This window comes from Bidens hawaiensis, unplaced genomic scaffold, assembly GCF_021521415.1.
Source record: "Bidens hawaiensis isolate Kalapana, Puna unplaced genomic scaffold, B.hawaiensis_p1.1 tig00013426_1, whole genome shotgun sequence".
Taxonomy (NCBI): domain Eukaryota; kingdom Viridiplantae; phylum Streptophyta; class Magnoliopsida; order Asterales; family Asteraceae; genus Bidens; species Bidens hawaiensis.
The window spans coordinates 677,464-691,354 of NW_027492138.1; the positions used below are offsets into that span (position 1 = coordinate 677,464).

General features: G+C 31.8%; 2 pseudogenes; both read right to left on the reverse strand.

Annotated features, from left to right (window-relative positions):
* Window positions 1-1,853: 1,853 nt before the first annotated feature.
* Window positions 1,854-2,525, reverse strand: LOC143544065 (zinc finger protein ZAT7 pseudogene; annotated as a pseudogene).
* A 7,037-nt stretch (window positions 2,526-9,562) lies between these two features.
* LOC143544066 (zinc finger protein ZAT7 pseudogene) lies at window positions 9,563-10,362 on the reverse strand (annotated as a pseudogene).
* Window positions 10,363-13,891: the final 3,529 nt, after the last annotated feature.

The following is a 13,891-nucleotide window of genomic DNA, read 5'->3' on the forward strand; positions in this document are numbered from 1 at the left end:
GTAGTGTTGTGGGGACGAGTAAATGGTACCTGGTAACGTAACGAAATGGGTACTCATGTTACATGTTCGGTACATATTTTTTGAGGTTTTGGTATCGGTACGGTGCCGGCATTTTACTAATTTTTTGCTTCCGGTACCGAGCTCATCACTAGAGTGTTGTAATTCAATATCTATCATTTCAATGCGTGTGGTTCTTGTTAGTTTGTAGAATTAACGGGCCTTGAATATGTATTTAATAATCAAAACGGGATCTTGATTTAAAGTACATATTGTTATTAATTTGCAGGTCCGAAGGTTCGGCTAGAATGCAAGGGCATGGCGCAAAAAACTCATGTACATTGTTAAAGGAACCATTGATGCTACATCAAGGTGAACGAAAGTCTTTCAAGTCTCAACTGTGATGGTTTTAGGGAAAATGGTGGTTAGTATGTGGAGGCTTCAAGTTTCACGTCTCAACTGTGACTACTTAAGTATGCTCAAAAATTGAAAACACATCGTCTTATGTTCATTATTTTTATTGATTATTGATTTATTTTGTTGGTCGATTGTATATATCTACAACAATCTACATTAAAGTTTATATTAGGAGACGGTGTTTGTTTCTCTTGTATTATATGGATCGACCTTTTGGTATACATTGCACAATAATGCATTTGATTTGTGTTTGGTCTTAATTTTTTGGCAAAATGCATGAAAACTTTATATAAGTTGTCATTGTACGTAATAAACTTTTAGGCATAAGTTTTGTAATGATATACAAGTGGAGAAAATGATGGTCAGTTGGTTCACGACATTGAATAATTCAGAGAGGTAAAATTGTCATTCTGTACAATCATTCAGATGTTTAACCAAACAACACTTAATGATTCAGCACTTACCAATTCAGAGTCTCTTAATCATTCAGACCTCTTACTGGTTCAACACTTAATGATTCAGTACTTGTCAAACAGCCCCTATAAAGAATATCTTAAATGGTATAGTTGCAACATTGTAACTTTTAATTTCTTTTCCCTGGGAACATTTCAAATTTTTAAATTTTTTCTTTTCTTTCTAACTTTGAGAAACGAAATTACAACATATCTATGTTTCACTTCGTTTTCTTTTCTAGTTTTCTTTCCTTAATTTCATTTATTAAAATTAGAACATATTTAACGTTACATATACAGTACCACATGTGCAGGACCCAAAGGGCGTCTAGGGTTGCATTCGAAAACATTATATTGTAATTAATGTAACATAGAAAATATAAATTCGTAGATTATTATAACAATTCATATATATGGGTTGTCTATATATGATAACAATTTATACATATGTGCTTCTCTAAAAAATATAACAATAACATAAGTTAGTCAGTACATTAATTATTCTCTTCTGCATTTGTCTACGGTTTAGAGCTACTTATTCATATTACAACTTGTAGTAATTTAAGTGAGACCGCAACCAGCGATCGGAGCTCCAACAATTTAAAGTCTCGTGATAACGTTTAACTTAAACGAACTCGAACTTAGTTCAGCCTCATATGACTTGCTAAAACATCAACCATGGTATCTGACTTAACCTTAAATTTGAACTTGAAAATAATATATAATGAGTAAAAAAGATGCACCATAATTTGAACTTAAAAATAATATATCTGACACGTTCTTATTCATAAAATATATACTTGTAGTTGAATCCTTTATTATACGTGTATAAAGTTTTTAAGTTTAAAACAATTCAAACGGATAAAAACGTTACCTATATATTTTCCATTTTAGTTCTCAACTAATTATTTTCATAGAAAAAATGTTAAATCCACCATAACAAGATCATAATTAGTAAATTCTATAATAAAAAAAAAATAAACCAAATAATGTAACCAATATTAATTAATTATTTTGCTCCAATATACATCTCTTCAATTCGTCCATATGTACAGTCTAGTGATGACAATCAAAGCCATCAACTTATAACATAACTACATTCATAATATCTACTTTATATAGCAAGAGCCAAGTTAACCGTACTATTCCACACCTTCAAATCATTCTCATACGGTGTCAAGTTCAAATCCATAAACAAGCCTCTCTTCTCCGCCACCGGCTCAAGCCGAGCCGCCGCCACCAGCCGACCAGGCACTGGGTGGTCACGGTGACGTCGCATATGACCACCCAACGCCTGTCCAATCGCAAACTCCAACCCGCAAACCGAGCACTCATGTGTCTTCGGCTTAGGCGGCGTAATAACATTTTCAGCCGCGTCGGCTGACTTGAGCCGCTTGTGGCTAGCTCGGTGGCCCCCAAGTGCTTGAAATGACTTAAATATTTTATTACACGTCTTACAGTTAAAAACCCGGTCCTGTGTAGGCCCAGATTCCTCAACACGTGAAAGAAGCATCAAGCAGTTCGCCATCGCTAAGTTTTCGACCTCTCGATTGTCTACCCAAGATCTTTTGATCGTCATAATTTGTATCGAAATGGTGGATTTGGGTTTATGAAATGAATGTTGGTGGAATGGTTTATGTTGTTATTGTTGTTGTTTGGGACATGTATATATAGTTTCACACGTGAGTGGAAACTTATGTACTAGTCTACTTGATAACGTGTGATCAGTTGTGAGTTTATGACCGCGTACGCCGTACAAGATGAAGTAATTGCTTGAGCTAAGAAATAGAGGAAACTTCTAGGAAATTAAGATTCAAACTGAAAGAGTGTTCTTTTTATACATTCTTTTTAATATTTATTAAATGAAAGAGTGTTCTTTTATACATTCTTTTTAATATTTATTAAATTCTATGTTTTTGAATATTCATTATAGGTGTGCATGGGTCGGTTTGGGGCGATTTTTAGCCAAACCCATAACCATAACCGATGTGTCAGTTAATGGATAACCATAACCATAATACTCATTACGGCGGTTTGGTTAATAGGTTTTGTAGGTTATAGTGAGTCGGTTATGGGTCAGTTAACCGTAACCAAAACAATGTAATTAGGCCTTAAAGTTTGGTACCAATAATTATAAAAAACGACATGACATAATCTGACAAAGTATATAATCCATAATATTAAAAAAAGAAGGAAAATTGGATTTTAATAATCCAAACTTAATGCAGTTGACTGATAATAATCCAAACTTTGAAAATAATTGTCACTGATCCCAACTTTCACACTATTTGTTTTCATTGGACCTCCGTTAAAAAAAACGTAACGACGTTAAGTTTTTTCCAAATTTCAAAATGATATTTTAGGGCTTTTGATCGGAATGAGGATACAAGTCGATTGATTTAAAACTTGCCATCAAACGGTGGTCCAAACGACTAAAGGATGCTTCAGTTATGATGTTTAAACTTTTAATTATCAAAAATCAAACTGTTTAAAGCGTCATTTCGAGTTAAAGTTTTACATTTGTCGATTCATATTCTCATTCCGATCAAAAGCCCTAAAATGTTAATATGAAATTTGAAAAAAACTTATCGTTAAAAATTTTTTAACGGAGGTCCATCAAAAACAAATAGTGTGAAATTTGGGACCAGTGACAGCTACTTTTAAAGTTGAGATTATTATCGGCTAACTGGACTAAGTTGGGATTATTAAAATCCAATTTTCCAAAAGAGAATGACGTTATATAATCCAACAATAAATTTCAATTTAGTTTGATAACAAACGTTGAACCAAAAACATCAAAATGTATAATTCAACAACATGTTTGGTGGAAGTTAATCCCAAACATATTGTTGATTAAATAAATGGTCGGTTCAGTTATAGCGGTTTTGAAATTATCTTTAACCAAAACCAAAACATACTATGTCGGCTATGGTTCAGCTTAACGGTTATGGTGATTAAGTTGTTCACCCCTATTATTCGTTGATCGTGAAAAGATTAACCTCAAATTAAACAACTAACAAAGCCTATACTAACAACTTAATGATTTGAATTGTGATTTGATCTTATTTTCCTTGTATAAGTATATCTGAAAGATTGTTACAAAAAGTGTGTGTGAAAGGTATAGAAATAGACGAAAACGCGTGAGACCATAAATTCATAAGTGACGAGGTAAATGTTTAGAATTTGTGTTTGGTCTTTGTTTAAAGATTCTAGAAAGTTCCTAAACATTAACGTCCGCGAAAAGAGTCAAAATGTTTTGGGCAGTCCACGTCACTGCTCCAGGTTCCTAGAATACACTTCTTTTGTTCTTTGCTTTGCCTTTTACATACATTTCGTCATTAGCTTTTATGGAAATTTTATAATGAGATATTTTATTTAGTGCATAAAAATTACTTATTCTTGAATTATTATTAATATTTATGGAGATTTTGTTTGATATGATGTTTTACTTTTCTAGATTTTTATATACAGTCTTTTGTGTGATTAATAAATTTAGACCATCAGCGATAAGATGATGGTCTTTTGACAAAAACAAAATCTTTAAAACATCCGGGTTGGGATGATAGAGGTGTTAGGCTAAAATATTATAAACAACAATGATAAAAAGAAGTTCACTTTAAAAAAAACAAATTTTTATCATCGTAAATTCGTAATAGCTCTATTTCAGACATTTAAATAATTTAAGGATTTATTTTATACATTAAAGGAAATCAAACATTGACTTTTTAAAGGGGCGCTTGGTTTAAATGCTAAAGTCTTTTTTTTTTCTTTATTGTATAAATTTAAATACAATAAAAGATATTGATTTGTTATAAGAATTAGAATTTATGATGCATTCAGATGACGAAATATGGAAATAATCTTTTGTTTGTACGTTAAAGAAGTTGGAATATGTTGAGAAATTTTGAGATTGAACAACTTGGATAATCTTAGAGTCATTTGCACTTTCATATTGAAATTTTTTTATGGTTCTTTAAATATCTCAATCAAGTAAAACTAATATGAGATCAAGAACGAGTATGTGAATTTTGTGAGCAAAATTTTGAACCACTTAATTGACCAAATGATCGGTGAAAGATATTTTTGAAGATTAGAGTTTGGTAATTGCGAGTTACCACTTTTAATTTTTACTAAATTTTAAAATCCGTCCATATTTTGTCTCCGGGAGAGACTGCATTGGTGGCCATGAAAGAGGTGGTGGTAGTGGCTAGGGCCGGAAGATTCCATTCAATATGATTTTATTGTTTTACAACTTGAAAGGCATGTTAATACTTTTAATTAAAAGAACATTAGGGGATCATTTAAATTCTAGTTTCATTCATTTCCATCTAAGCATGCTGAATTCACATTACAATTTCAAACAAACCAAGCTTCCAACTAAACAACCACCTAATCTTTCATGATAACTTGTAGGACCTCAACTAATCATTCCTTCTCATATATTTGGTTTTAAAAGACTTGTTTCTACTAATACCAGTATACCACAACCACATAGATGGTTGTTATTTTTTATACGTGGTATAATATTTTGAAAGAAAAATAAAATTTTATAACTAAGTATAAATTGAAATGATATATCTCTACTTCAATAACTTATTTCTATTTTTTACTTAAATAAATTATTATAGAAAAGTTATCTTAGAATATAATCTGTACCACAAATACCTTAAATTCAAGATCATATAGCTAAAAATATAAGAAGTAATATGATTATTTTAAAATGATTACAAATTAAAAATATAAAAAGTAATGTATTTATTTCTTGATATATTTTAATTATATAATAATCTTAGTCATCGGGCATATAATGTATACAAACAAATTATACTAAAATCAGGTGTGAAAAAGGAAGAGTGCACTTAGATACCTTGGGGACTATTTTAATTTTTATCTAGAAAATGATAGAACTAAAGTTATCATATTATAATCAAATGACTAATTAATTAAGCAGCCCCTTGATATGTGCAGGTGCAAATTGGCTTTTATTAATAACTTGGCTTGGTCTGGTAACAAAAATATATGACTTTCAACAAAAATAGTTGTGAGTTCTATTCTGATACATGAAAAAAAAAATAGTTGTTCAAAAGATAAAAATAATCACTTTGCTCCCATTTCAACTAAGCAACTAGCTAGGGTAACAAAATTTAAATATTTGATGACAAATAATTAGTTATTTAAATTATATGTTATAAAAATATAACCCAAATTCATCATTGGGTGGTGGTTCATTGGCAAAGACAAATTCTTTAAATCACTCGGTTTGAGAGGAGAGGTATTGGGTACAAGTCCTAGAAACGACAATGATTAAAAGAAATTCATCGTTTAAAAATGACAAGGAAACCAGCGGCTAGACAAGATTAGTGTCTGAATATTTAACTGTGGTCAATTTAACTAGATGACACTTATTGATTATTTATCATCACAAAATTAATTTAAACAAATTATAAGTACGTAGCCATCGCCCATCACCATTTAATATTTACAAACAAATCATGCTATATGAAAAGGGAAGAGTGTACGTAAATACCTTGGTAACCAGAAAAATAAAATAAAGTTTTCAAATTAATATATTAATCAAAGTGATTAATTTAGCAGCCTCATATTAACCTACAAATTTGACTTTTATATTTATTTTCTAGGCTCACAATTTGCAAGCTAACTTCTGCCCACTTTGCCTCCATTTCCACTAGCTAGTTGAGTAAATAAATTTGATGACAGTTTATTTGTTATCATTAATATTAATTAATATTAGATGTTATGATGTATGAAACTATATGTTATAACTTTTTCAACCAGATCCATCGTTAGAAAACTGGACAGGATGGAAACCAGCGGCTAGACAAGATTAGTGTCTGAATATTGAACTTCAAGAAGGTCAGATAGATGACAATTCTCGATTATTTATCATCACAAAATTCAGATAATATATTAAATGTTTATAAGTATCAGATGAAGAATTTTAATTCAACAATATATATGCGAGTGTAAAAACGTTTATGCTGTTCTCGTATAGATACTCAAAATTGGTTATGTTAAACACCCATATATAAACGTAGTTACAATTACTCCGTAGTTTAAATGTTATAAATAACATCGTCATTTAATGGTTTGAAGTGGAGAAAATATAAAGGATATCATTAAAAATCTTCTCTTCTAGTTTTCCTTATAGACGGATTTAGATCGAGAAAGTAAAATAAGATTTTGTCTTAACCAATTTTACGCTTTCACTTAGGGGCTGTTTGTTTTAGGTCTGAATGGCATCATTCAGAGGCAAAAGTCTGATTCGGATAGATTCGGAGTGTTTGTTTTGTAAGAAGTTCTCATCTGAACTGCTGAATAGGGCTCTTAATGGTTCAGACTTTGAGGGAAGCTGAATGAAAAAGAGGACCCTAGCTTTTATCCCCAACCCTAACAATGCATTCCTTCTACAGCTCTTACCACATTCTGATTTCTGGCAACTCATTCACCCTAATAAGGAATAACCACAGCCTCTCACCGTCGCCTATCACCACCGGTCTCGTGCATTCATCGGAGAATTTGAGTCATTGTAGTTTCGACCGCTCACAAAAATAGGACCTGTAATATGATATGTATCTTCTGTTGTGATGGTTTTTAGATCTACTGTTGTAATAATCAAATATGGATTGAGTTATATTCTCCAATTATTATCTGGATTCATAATAGTCAAGCACTATGTCAGTTTTGTGGTTTATAGTTATCGATTACTCAAGTGGTTAGAAGATTAATATAATGTTGATTCTTGAGCATCTCAGTCATCGCCAGATTAAATCGATGGCGACAATGATTTGTAGTGTTGTGGGGACGAGTAAATGGTACCTGGTAACGTAACGAAATGGGTACTCATGTTACATGTTCGGTACATATTTTTTGAGGTTTTGGTATCGGTACGGTGCCGGCATTTTACTAATTTTTTGCTTCCGGTACCGAGCTCATCACTAGAGTGTTGTAATTCAATATCTATCATTTCAATGCGTGTGGTTCTTGTTAGTTTGTAGAATTAACGGGCCTTGAATATGTATTTAATAATCAAAACGGGATCTTGATTTAAAGTACATATTGTTATTAATTTGCAGGTCCGAAGGTTCGGCTAGAATGCAAGGGCATGGCGCAAAAAACTCATGTACATTGTTAAAGGAACCATTGATGCTACATCAAGGTGAACGAAAGTCTTTCAAGTCTCAACTGTGATGGTTTTAGGGAAAATGGTGGTTAGTATGTGGAGGCTTCAAGTTTCACGTCTCAACTGTGACTACTTAAGTATGCTCAAAAATTGAAAACACATCGTCTTATGTTCATTATTTTTATTGATTATTGATTTATTTTGTTGGTCGATTGTATATATCTACAACAATCTACATTAAAGTTTATATTAGGAGACGGTGTTTGTTTCTCTTGTATTATATGGATCGACCTTTTGGTATACATTGCACAATAATGCATTTGATTTGTGTTTGGTCTTAATTTTTTGGCAAAATGCATGAAAACTTTATATAAGTTGTCATTGTACGTAATAAACTTTTAGGCATAAGTTTTGTAATGATATACAAGTGGAGAAAATGATGGTCAGTTGGTTCACGACATTGAATAATTCAGAGAGGTAAAATTGTCATTCTGTACAATCATTCAGATGTTTAACCAAACAACACTTAATGATTCAGCACTTACCAATTCAGAGTCTCTTAATCATTCAGACCTCTTACTGGTTCAACACTTAATGATTCAGTACTTGTCAAACAGCCCCTATAAAGAATATCTTAAATGGTATAGTTGCAACATTGTAACTTTTAATTTCTTTTCCCTGGGAACATTTCAAATTTTTAAATTTTTTCTTTTCTTTCTAACTTTGAGAAACGAAATTACAACATATCTATGTTTCACTTCGTTTTCTTTTCTAGTTTTCTTTCCTTAATTTCATTTATTAAAATTAGAACATATTTAACGTTACATATACAGTACCACATGTGCAGGACCCAAAGGGCGTCTAGGGTTGCATTCGAAAACATTATATTGTAATTAATGTAACATAGAAAATATAAATTCGTAGATTATTATAACAATTCATATATATGGGTTGTCTATATATGATAACAATTTATACATATGTGCTTCTCTAAAAAATATAACAATAACATAAGTTAGTCAGTACATTAATTATTCTCTTCTGCATTTGTCTACGGTTTAGAGCTACTTATTCATATTACAACTTGTAGTAATTTAAGTGAGACCGCAACCAGCGATCGGAGCTCCAACAATTTAAAGTCTCGTGATAACGTTTAACTTAAACGAACTCGAACTTAGTTCAGCCTCATATGACTTGCTAAAACATCAACCATGGTATCTGACTTAACCTTAAATTTGAACTTGAAAATAATATATAATGAGTAAAAAAGATGCACCATAATTTGAACTTAAAAATAATATATCTGACACGTTCTTATTCATAAAATATATACTTGTAGTTGAATCCTTTATTATACGTGTATAAAGTTTTTAAGTTTAAAACAATTCAAACGGATAAAAACGTTACCTATATATTTTCCATTTTAGTTCTCAACTAATTATTTTCATAGAAAAAATGTTAAATCCACCATAACAAGATCATAATTAGTAAATTCTATAATAAAAAAAAATATACCAAATAATGTAACCAATATTAATTAATTATTTTGCTCCAATATACATCTCTTCAATTCGTCCATATGTACAGTCTAGTGATGACAATCAAAGCCATCAACTTATAACATAACTACATTCATAATATCTACTTTATATAGCAAGAGCCAAGTTAACCGTACTATTCCACACCTTCAAATCATTCTCATACGGTGTCAAGTTCAAATCCATAAACAAGCCTCTCTTCTCCGCCACCGGCTCAAGCCGAGCCGCCGCCACCAGCCGACCAGGCAGTGGGTGGTCACGGTGACGTCGCATATGACCACCCAACGCCTGTCCAATCGCAAACTCCAACCCGCAAACCGAGCACTCATGTGTCTTCGGCTTAGGCGACGTAATAACATTTTCAGCCGCATTGGCTGACTTGAGCCGCTTGTGGCTAGCTCGGTGGCCCCCAAGTGCTTTAAATGACTTAAATATTTTATTACACGTCTTACAGTTAAAAACCCGGTCCTGTGTAGGCCCAGATTCCTCAACACGTGAAAGAAGCATCAAGCAGTTCGCCATCGCTAAGTTTTCGACCTCTCGATTGTCTACCCAAGATCTTTTGATCGTCATAATTTGTATCGAAATGGTGGATTTGGGTTTATGAAATGAATGTTGGTGGAATGGTTTATGTTGTTATTGTTGTTGTTTGGGACATGTATATATAGTTTCACACGTGAGTGGAAACTTATGTACTTGTCTACTTGATAACGTGTGATCAGTTGTGAGTTTATGACCGCGTACGCCGTACAAGATGAAGTAATTGCTTGAGCTAAGAAATAGAGGAAACTTCTAGGAAATTAAGATTCAAACTGAAAGAGTGTTCTTTTTATACATTCTTTTTAATATTTATTAAATGAAAGAGTGTTCTTTTATACATTCTTTTTAATATTTATTAAATTCTATGTTTTTGAATATTTAGTCTAGTAGATATATACAGTTATAAGTTTTATATTAATGAATGATACTTTATTTTTCTGTGTAAATAGATCAACAATAACAAGCTATGTGTTTAACCTTTTTATATTATTTTAACATACAAAAATTACAGTCTAACAAATTGGTAAAGATTCAACTTCTCACACTTATCTTGGTTCATAGTAAACTAGATTTTAATAATCTAAACTATTAAAAATAGTAAATATTAATTTTTACTAACAACCTACTAGTAGAAATTCCTTTTAATTTGGTTACCGATAACAATTCTAGTCTAACAAATCGTTAATCTAGTTTGTTTCTAAAGACGTAGATTTGACAATAATGTGGATTTTTTTTAATTTATTTGGATCTAAATTTTATTATTATTATAAAAATACAGGTTTGCATATAATGTCAAGGCCTAATCAATGACCAAGTCCTTTGTTTGATTTCTCAATTTCGGTTAAAACCTAGCTATTTAACACAAGATTCTCTTTTTTGAAAGAATATTTCGCTTTCTCATAAAAATAAATGGCGGTTTAGCTTTACACTGTAAACTGCAATTTACGGTGTGTTAAGTGTATAAAGTTTGATAGTGTGTGAAAACCAGAACCTTTATATCTTATATTTTCCTAATTACAAATATTTGTATATGACAAGGATGTATATGTCTATCGATGACTTGACTTATTTTCACAGGAGACAAGTACAAATCCTAAAAGTTAGATCGTACACACAAGATATTTTTGAAACTATTCGTCAATTCCTATTTTAAACTCAATACAAAATAAAGTTCAAGCATTTGTTAACTATTTTGCTTTCTAATGTTTATTTATCTTTAATTTATTTTTATTTTAATCATATTTAACTTACCACCTAGAATTGTAGCAATATGAACCAAAATGGCATCAAGGTGCGGGTTCAATAAGATTTTGTTTTTTCAATAATAACAGTTCAAGTCATGTGGTTGACAACAATATTCGTAACTATATTGTAGTTCTAAAAGAATTGTAGCTTTATGAAATAATTAGCTAACAATTAACTAAAAGCCTAGAAGGACATGTTGACTTGATCCCAATACGAGTTAGGGGCGATAACAATCTCGGCTATGGATCAATACATGACATAAAAATAATTACGATTTTAATTTGTAAGGGTGTACTTGTTTGATATATATATATATATATGTATGCAATGTTTCTTGTTATCTAACCCCACTTAATATATAGGTACTACTAATTTGTGCTAAAATTAGACGGTAAACCAATTTAAAGTTACAATTACAAAAATAAAACTATTTATAATTAATTAGTTTTACCTCATGGCCTTAGGCCACCGGTTAAAGTTTAATGAAAGTTCATTTATGTAAGCCATAACTATAAGAGGCCCCCACGTATTTAATTAATTTGTAACTGTTATTAGAGGGGAAGGGGCACTCATGGGTATTACCCATGCATTAATCAATAATGTAATGTCACCTCATTTCTACCATTAACTACCCAAAAACAAACTTACAGGCAGCACCTACCCACAAGTACCCTAAAACTTCGTTAATTCATTTTAATTTTTAATGGCCAATAATGAATCAATGCTGTGTGACAAACCTTTGCCATGAAATGAAGCCATGCTCCTTACCCACATGGGATGGGCAGGGGCGGACCCACATAGTTCCCATCGGGGTCCCGGGACACCAATGTTTTTTAAAAATTACTTAGATACGATATATTAAATTTTGTAAGGAACCCATAAAAATTAATACTTAGAACCCATACTATTAAGGCTGAACTAGTCTAGTGGAAAGTCTCTTGTTTTTTCTTTGAGAGATTGCAGGTTCAAGCCTCACCATACCCAGTTTTTGTTGTTTTTTTAATATTCTTGTCAATATTAGTTATTTAGTTAGGGTATTTGTATTTTTTCTTTAGTTTATCCCATATAACCATTATCACTTTAGTTTATCCCATATAACCATTATCACCATGCAACATATATAATGACAACATGAGTTTTACATATACTTAAATTATTTATCTTGTGTATGAATATTATAATTAATCATTTATTTGTGTAAGAGTTAGTTTTTCATGTCTTGGTTATTCATGTAAGACCATATATATAGCTTACGCTTATGTTTTTCAGGTATGAATAAAAATGAATTAAAAGTGTATGTTCTATCTAGTTTCTAATCTATATTCTTTCTACTTACTCGTTTCCAATGACACAATATTTTCGTGTTTTATTATGTTCCTCGTATCGACCCGACCCGAATAACGACCGACCCAAAAATTTTGTAAACCGGAAAAATTGGGACCCCATTGGCAAAAAATCCTGGGTCCGCCACTGGGGATGGGGTGGTGTTACCATGTGGTTTGTAAGCCATACACCCTATCCATATGGGTGCCCCTTCCCCTCTTATATTATCGTATGTTAAATGATATTAGAAAGGCCAAATATAAATAACAGTTCTAGATTTTTTTTGAATCACTATGCTGATAACAGTTAACTAGGTTAGGCAATGTGTGATTAGACTCAATATCTAAATCTAGGTTTTAACTTTTAATAGTAAGCTCGCAAGTATATATTTGAGATGACACTTTAATAAACGGTCATTCCAGTTTTCACATCCCAAAGTCAAAACGTTCATTCGAAAAACCCTTAGATGGTTGTTTGAATAGAAGGTTGTGATTTGATGGCGTACAATTCAAGCGAACGTTTGGTGCAACCTCGAACAGTTGTTTGGAAAGCAGGGGGTTATGATTTGTTGATCTGTCCTTTTAAACACATGTTTGGTGCAACCTCAAAGGGCCGTTCTTCATAAACGCGGGGCCATAGAACTCTTTCAATTCATGAGAGAAAGTGCTTTAGTAGCGATTTCCCTGTTCTAGTGCAGGACGCAAGGAGAAGCACGAGCGGAGCGGTCTGGCTAAAAGTGCAATGCCCCGTAGGGAGATCTAGCTTATTGGTCTAGTGCTTCGATTAGATATCAAACCATGTGGGTATAGCCACATCCTCTATAACGAAAGGATTAATTTCTATTGACATAAAAAACATTGAGGGATTACATACAGAATATCCTTTGCAACTTTATTATTACCGCTAAATATTGAAAACACTTCAAGAAATTCGTGACTTTAAAGTGTTGTCAATAATATGTCGGTAATTACTGAAAAATAATAATTCTTTTTGTTTGTCGTTAGAATCACCAACGATTATTAAAACCTAGTTTTTTTCTTATTAAGTTTTTTCTGATCCATTCATGATCTTATCAACAACATTTTCATCGGCAATAGTTTGTTTTCTAGTAGTGTGATTGAACCTGATACAATAAAAAAATATATTTTTGTTTCATAAAGTAATAACTATTTTTTGGTCTAGAAGTAGGAGCTTAAGCGTTAACAATGAAGATGTAACAGTTAATGAATAAGGTTGAG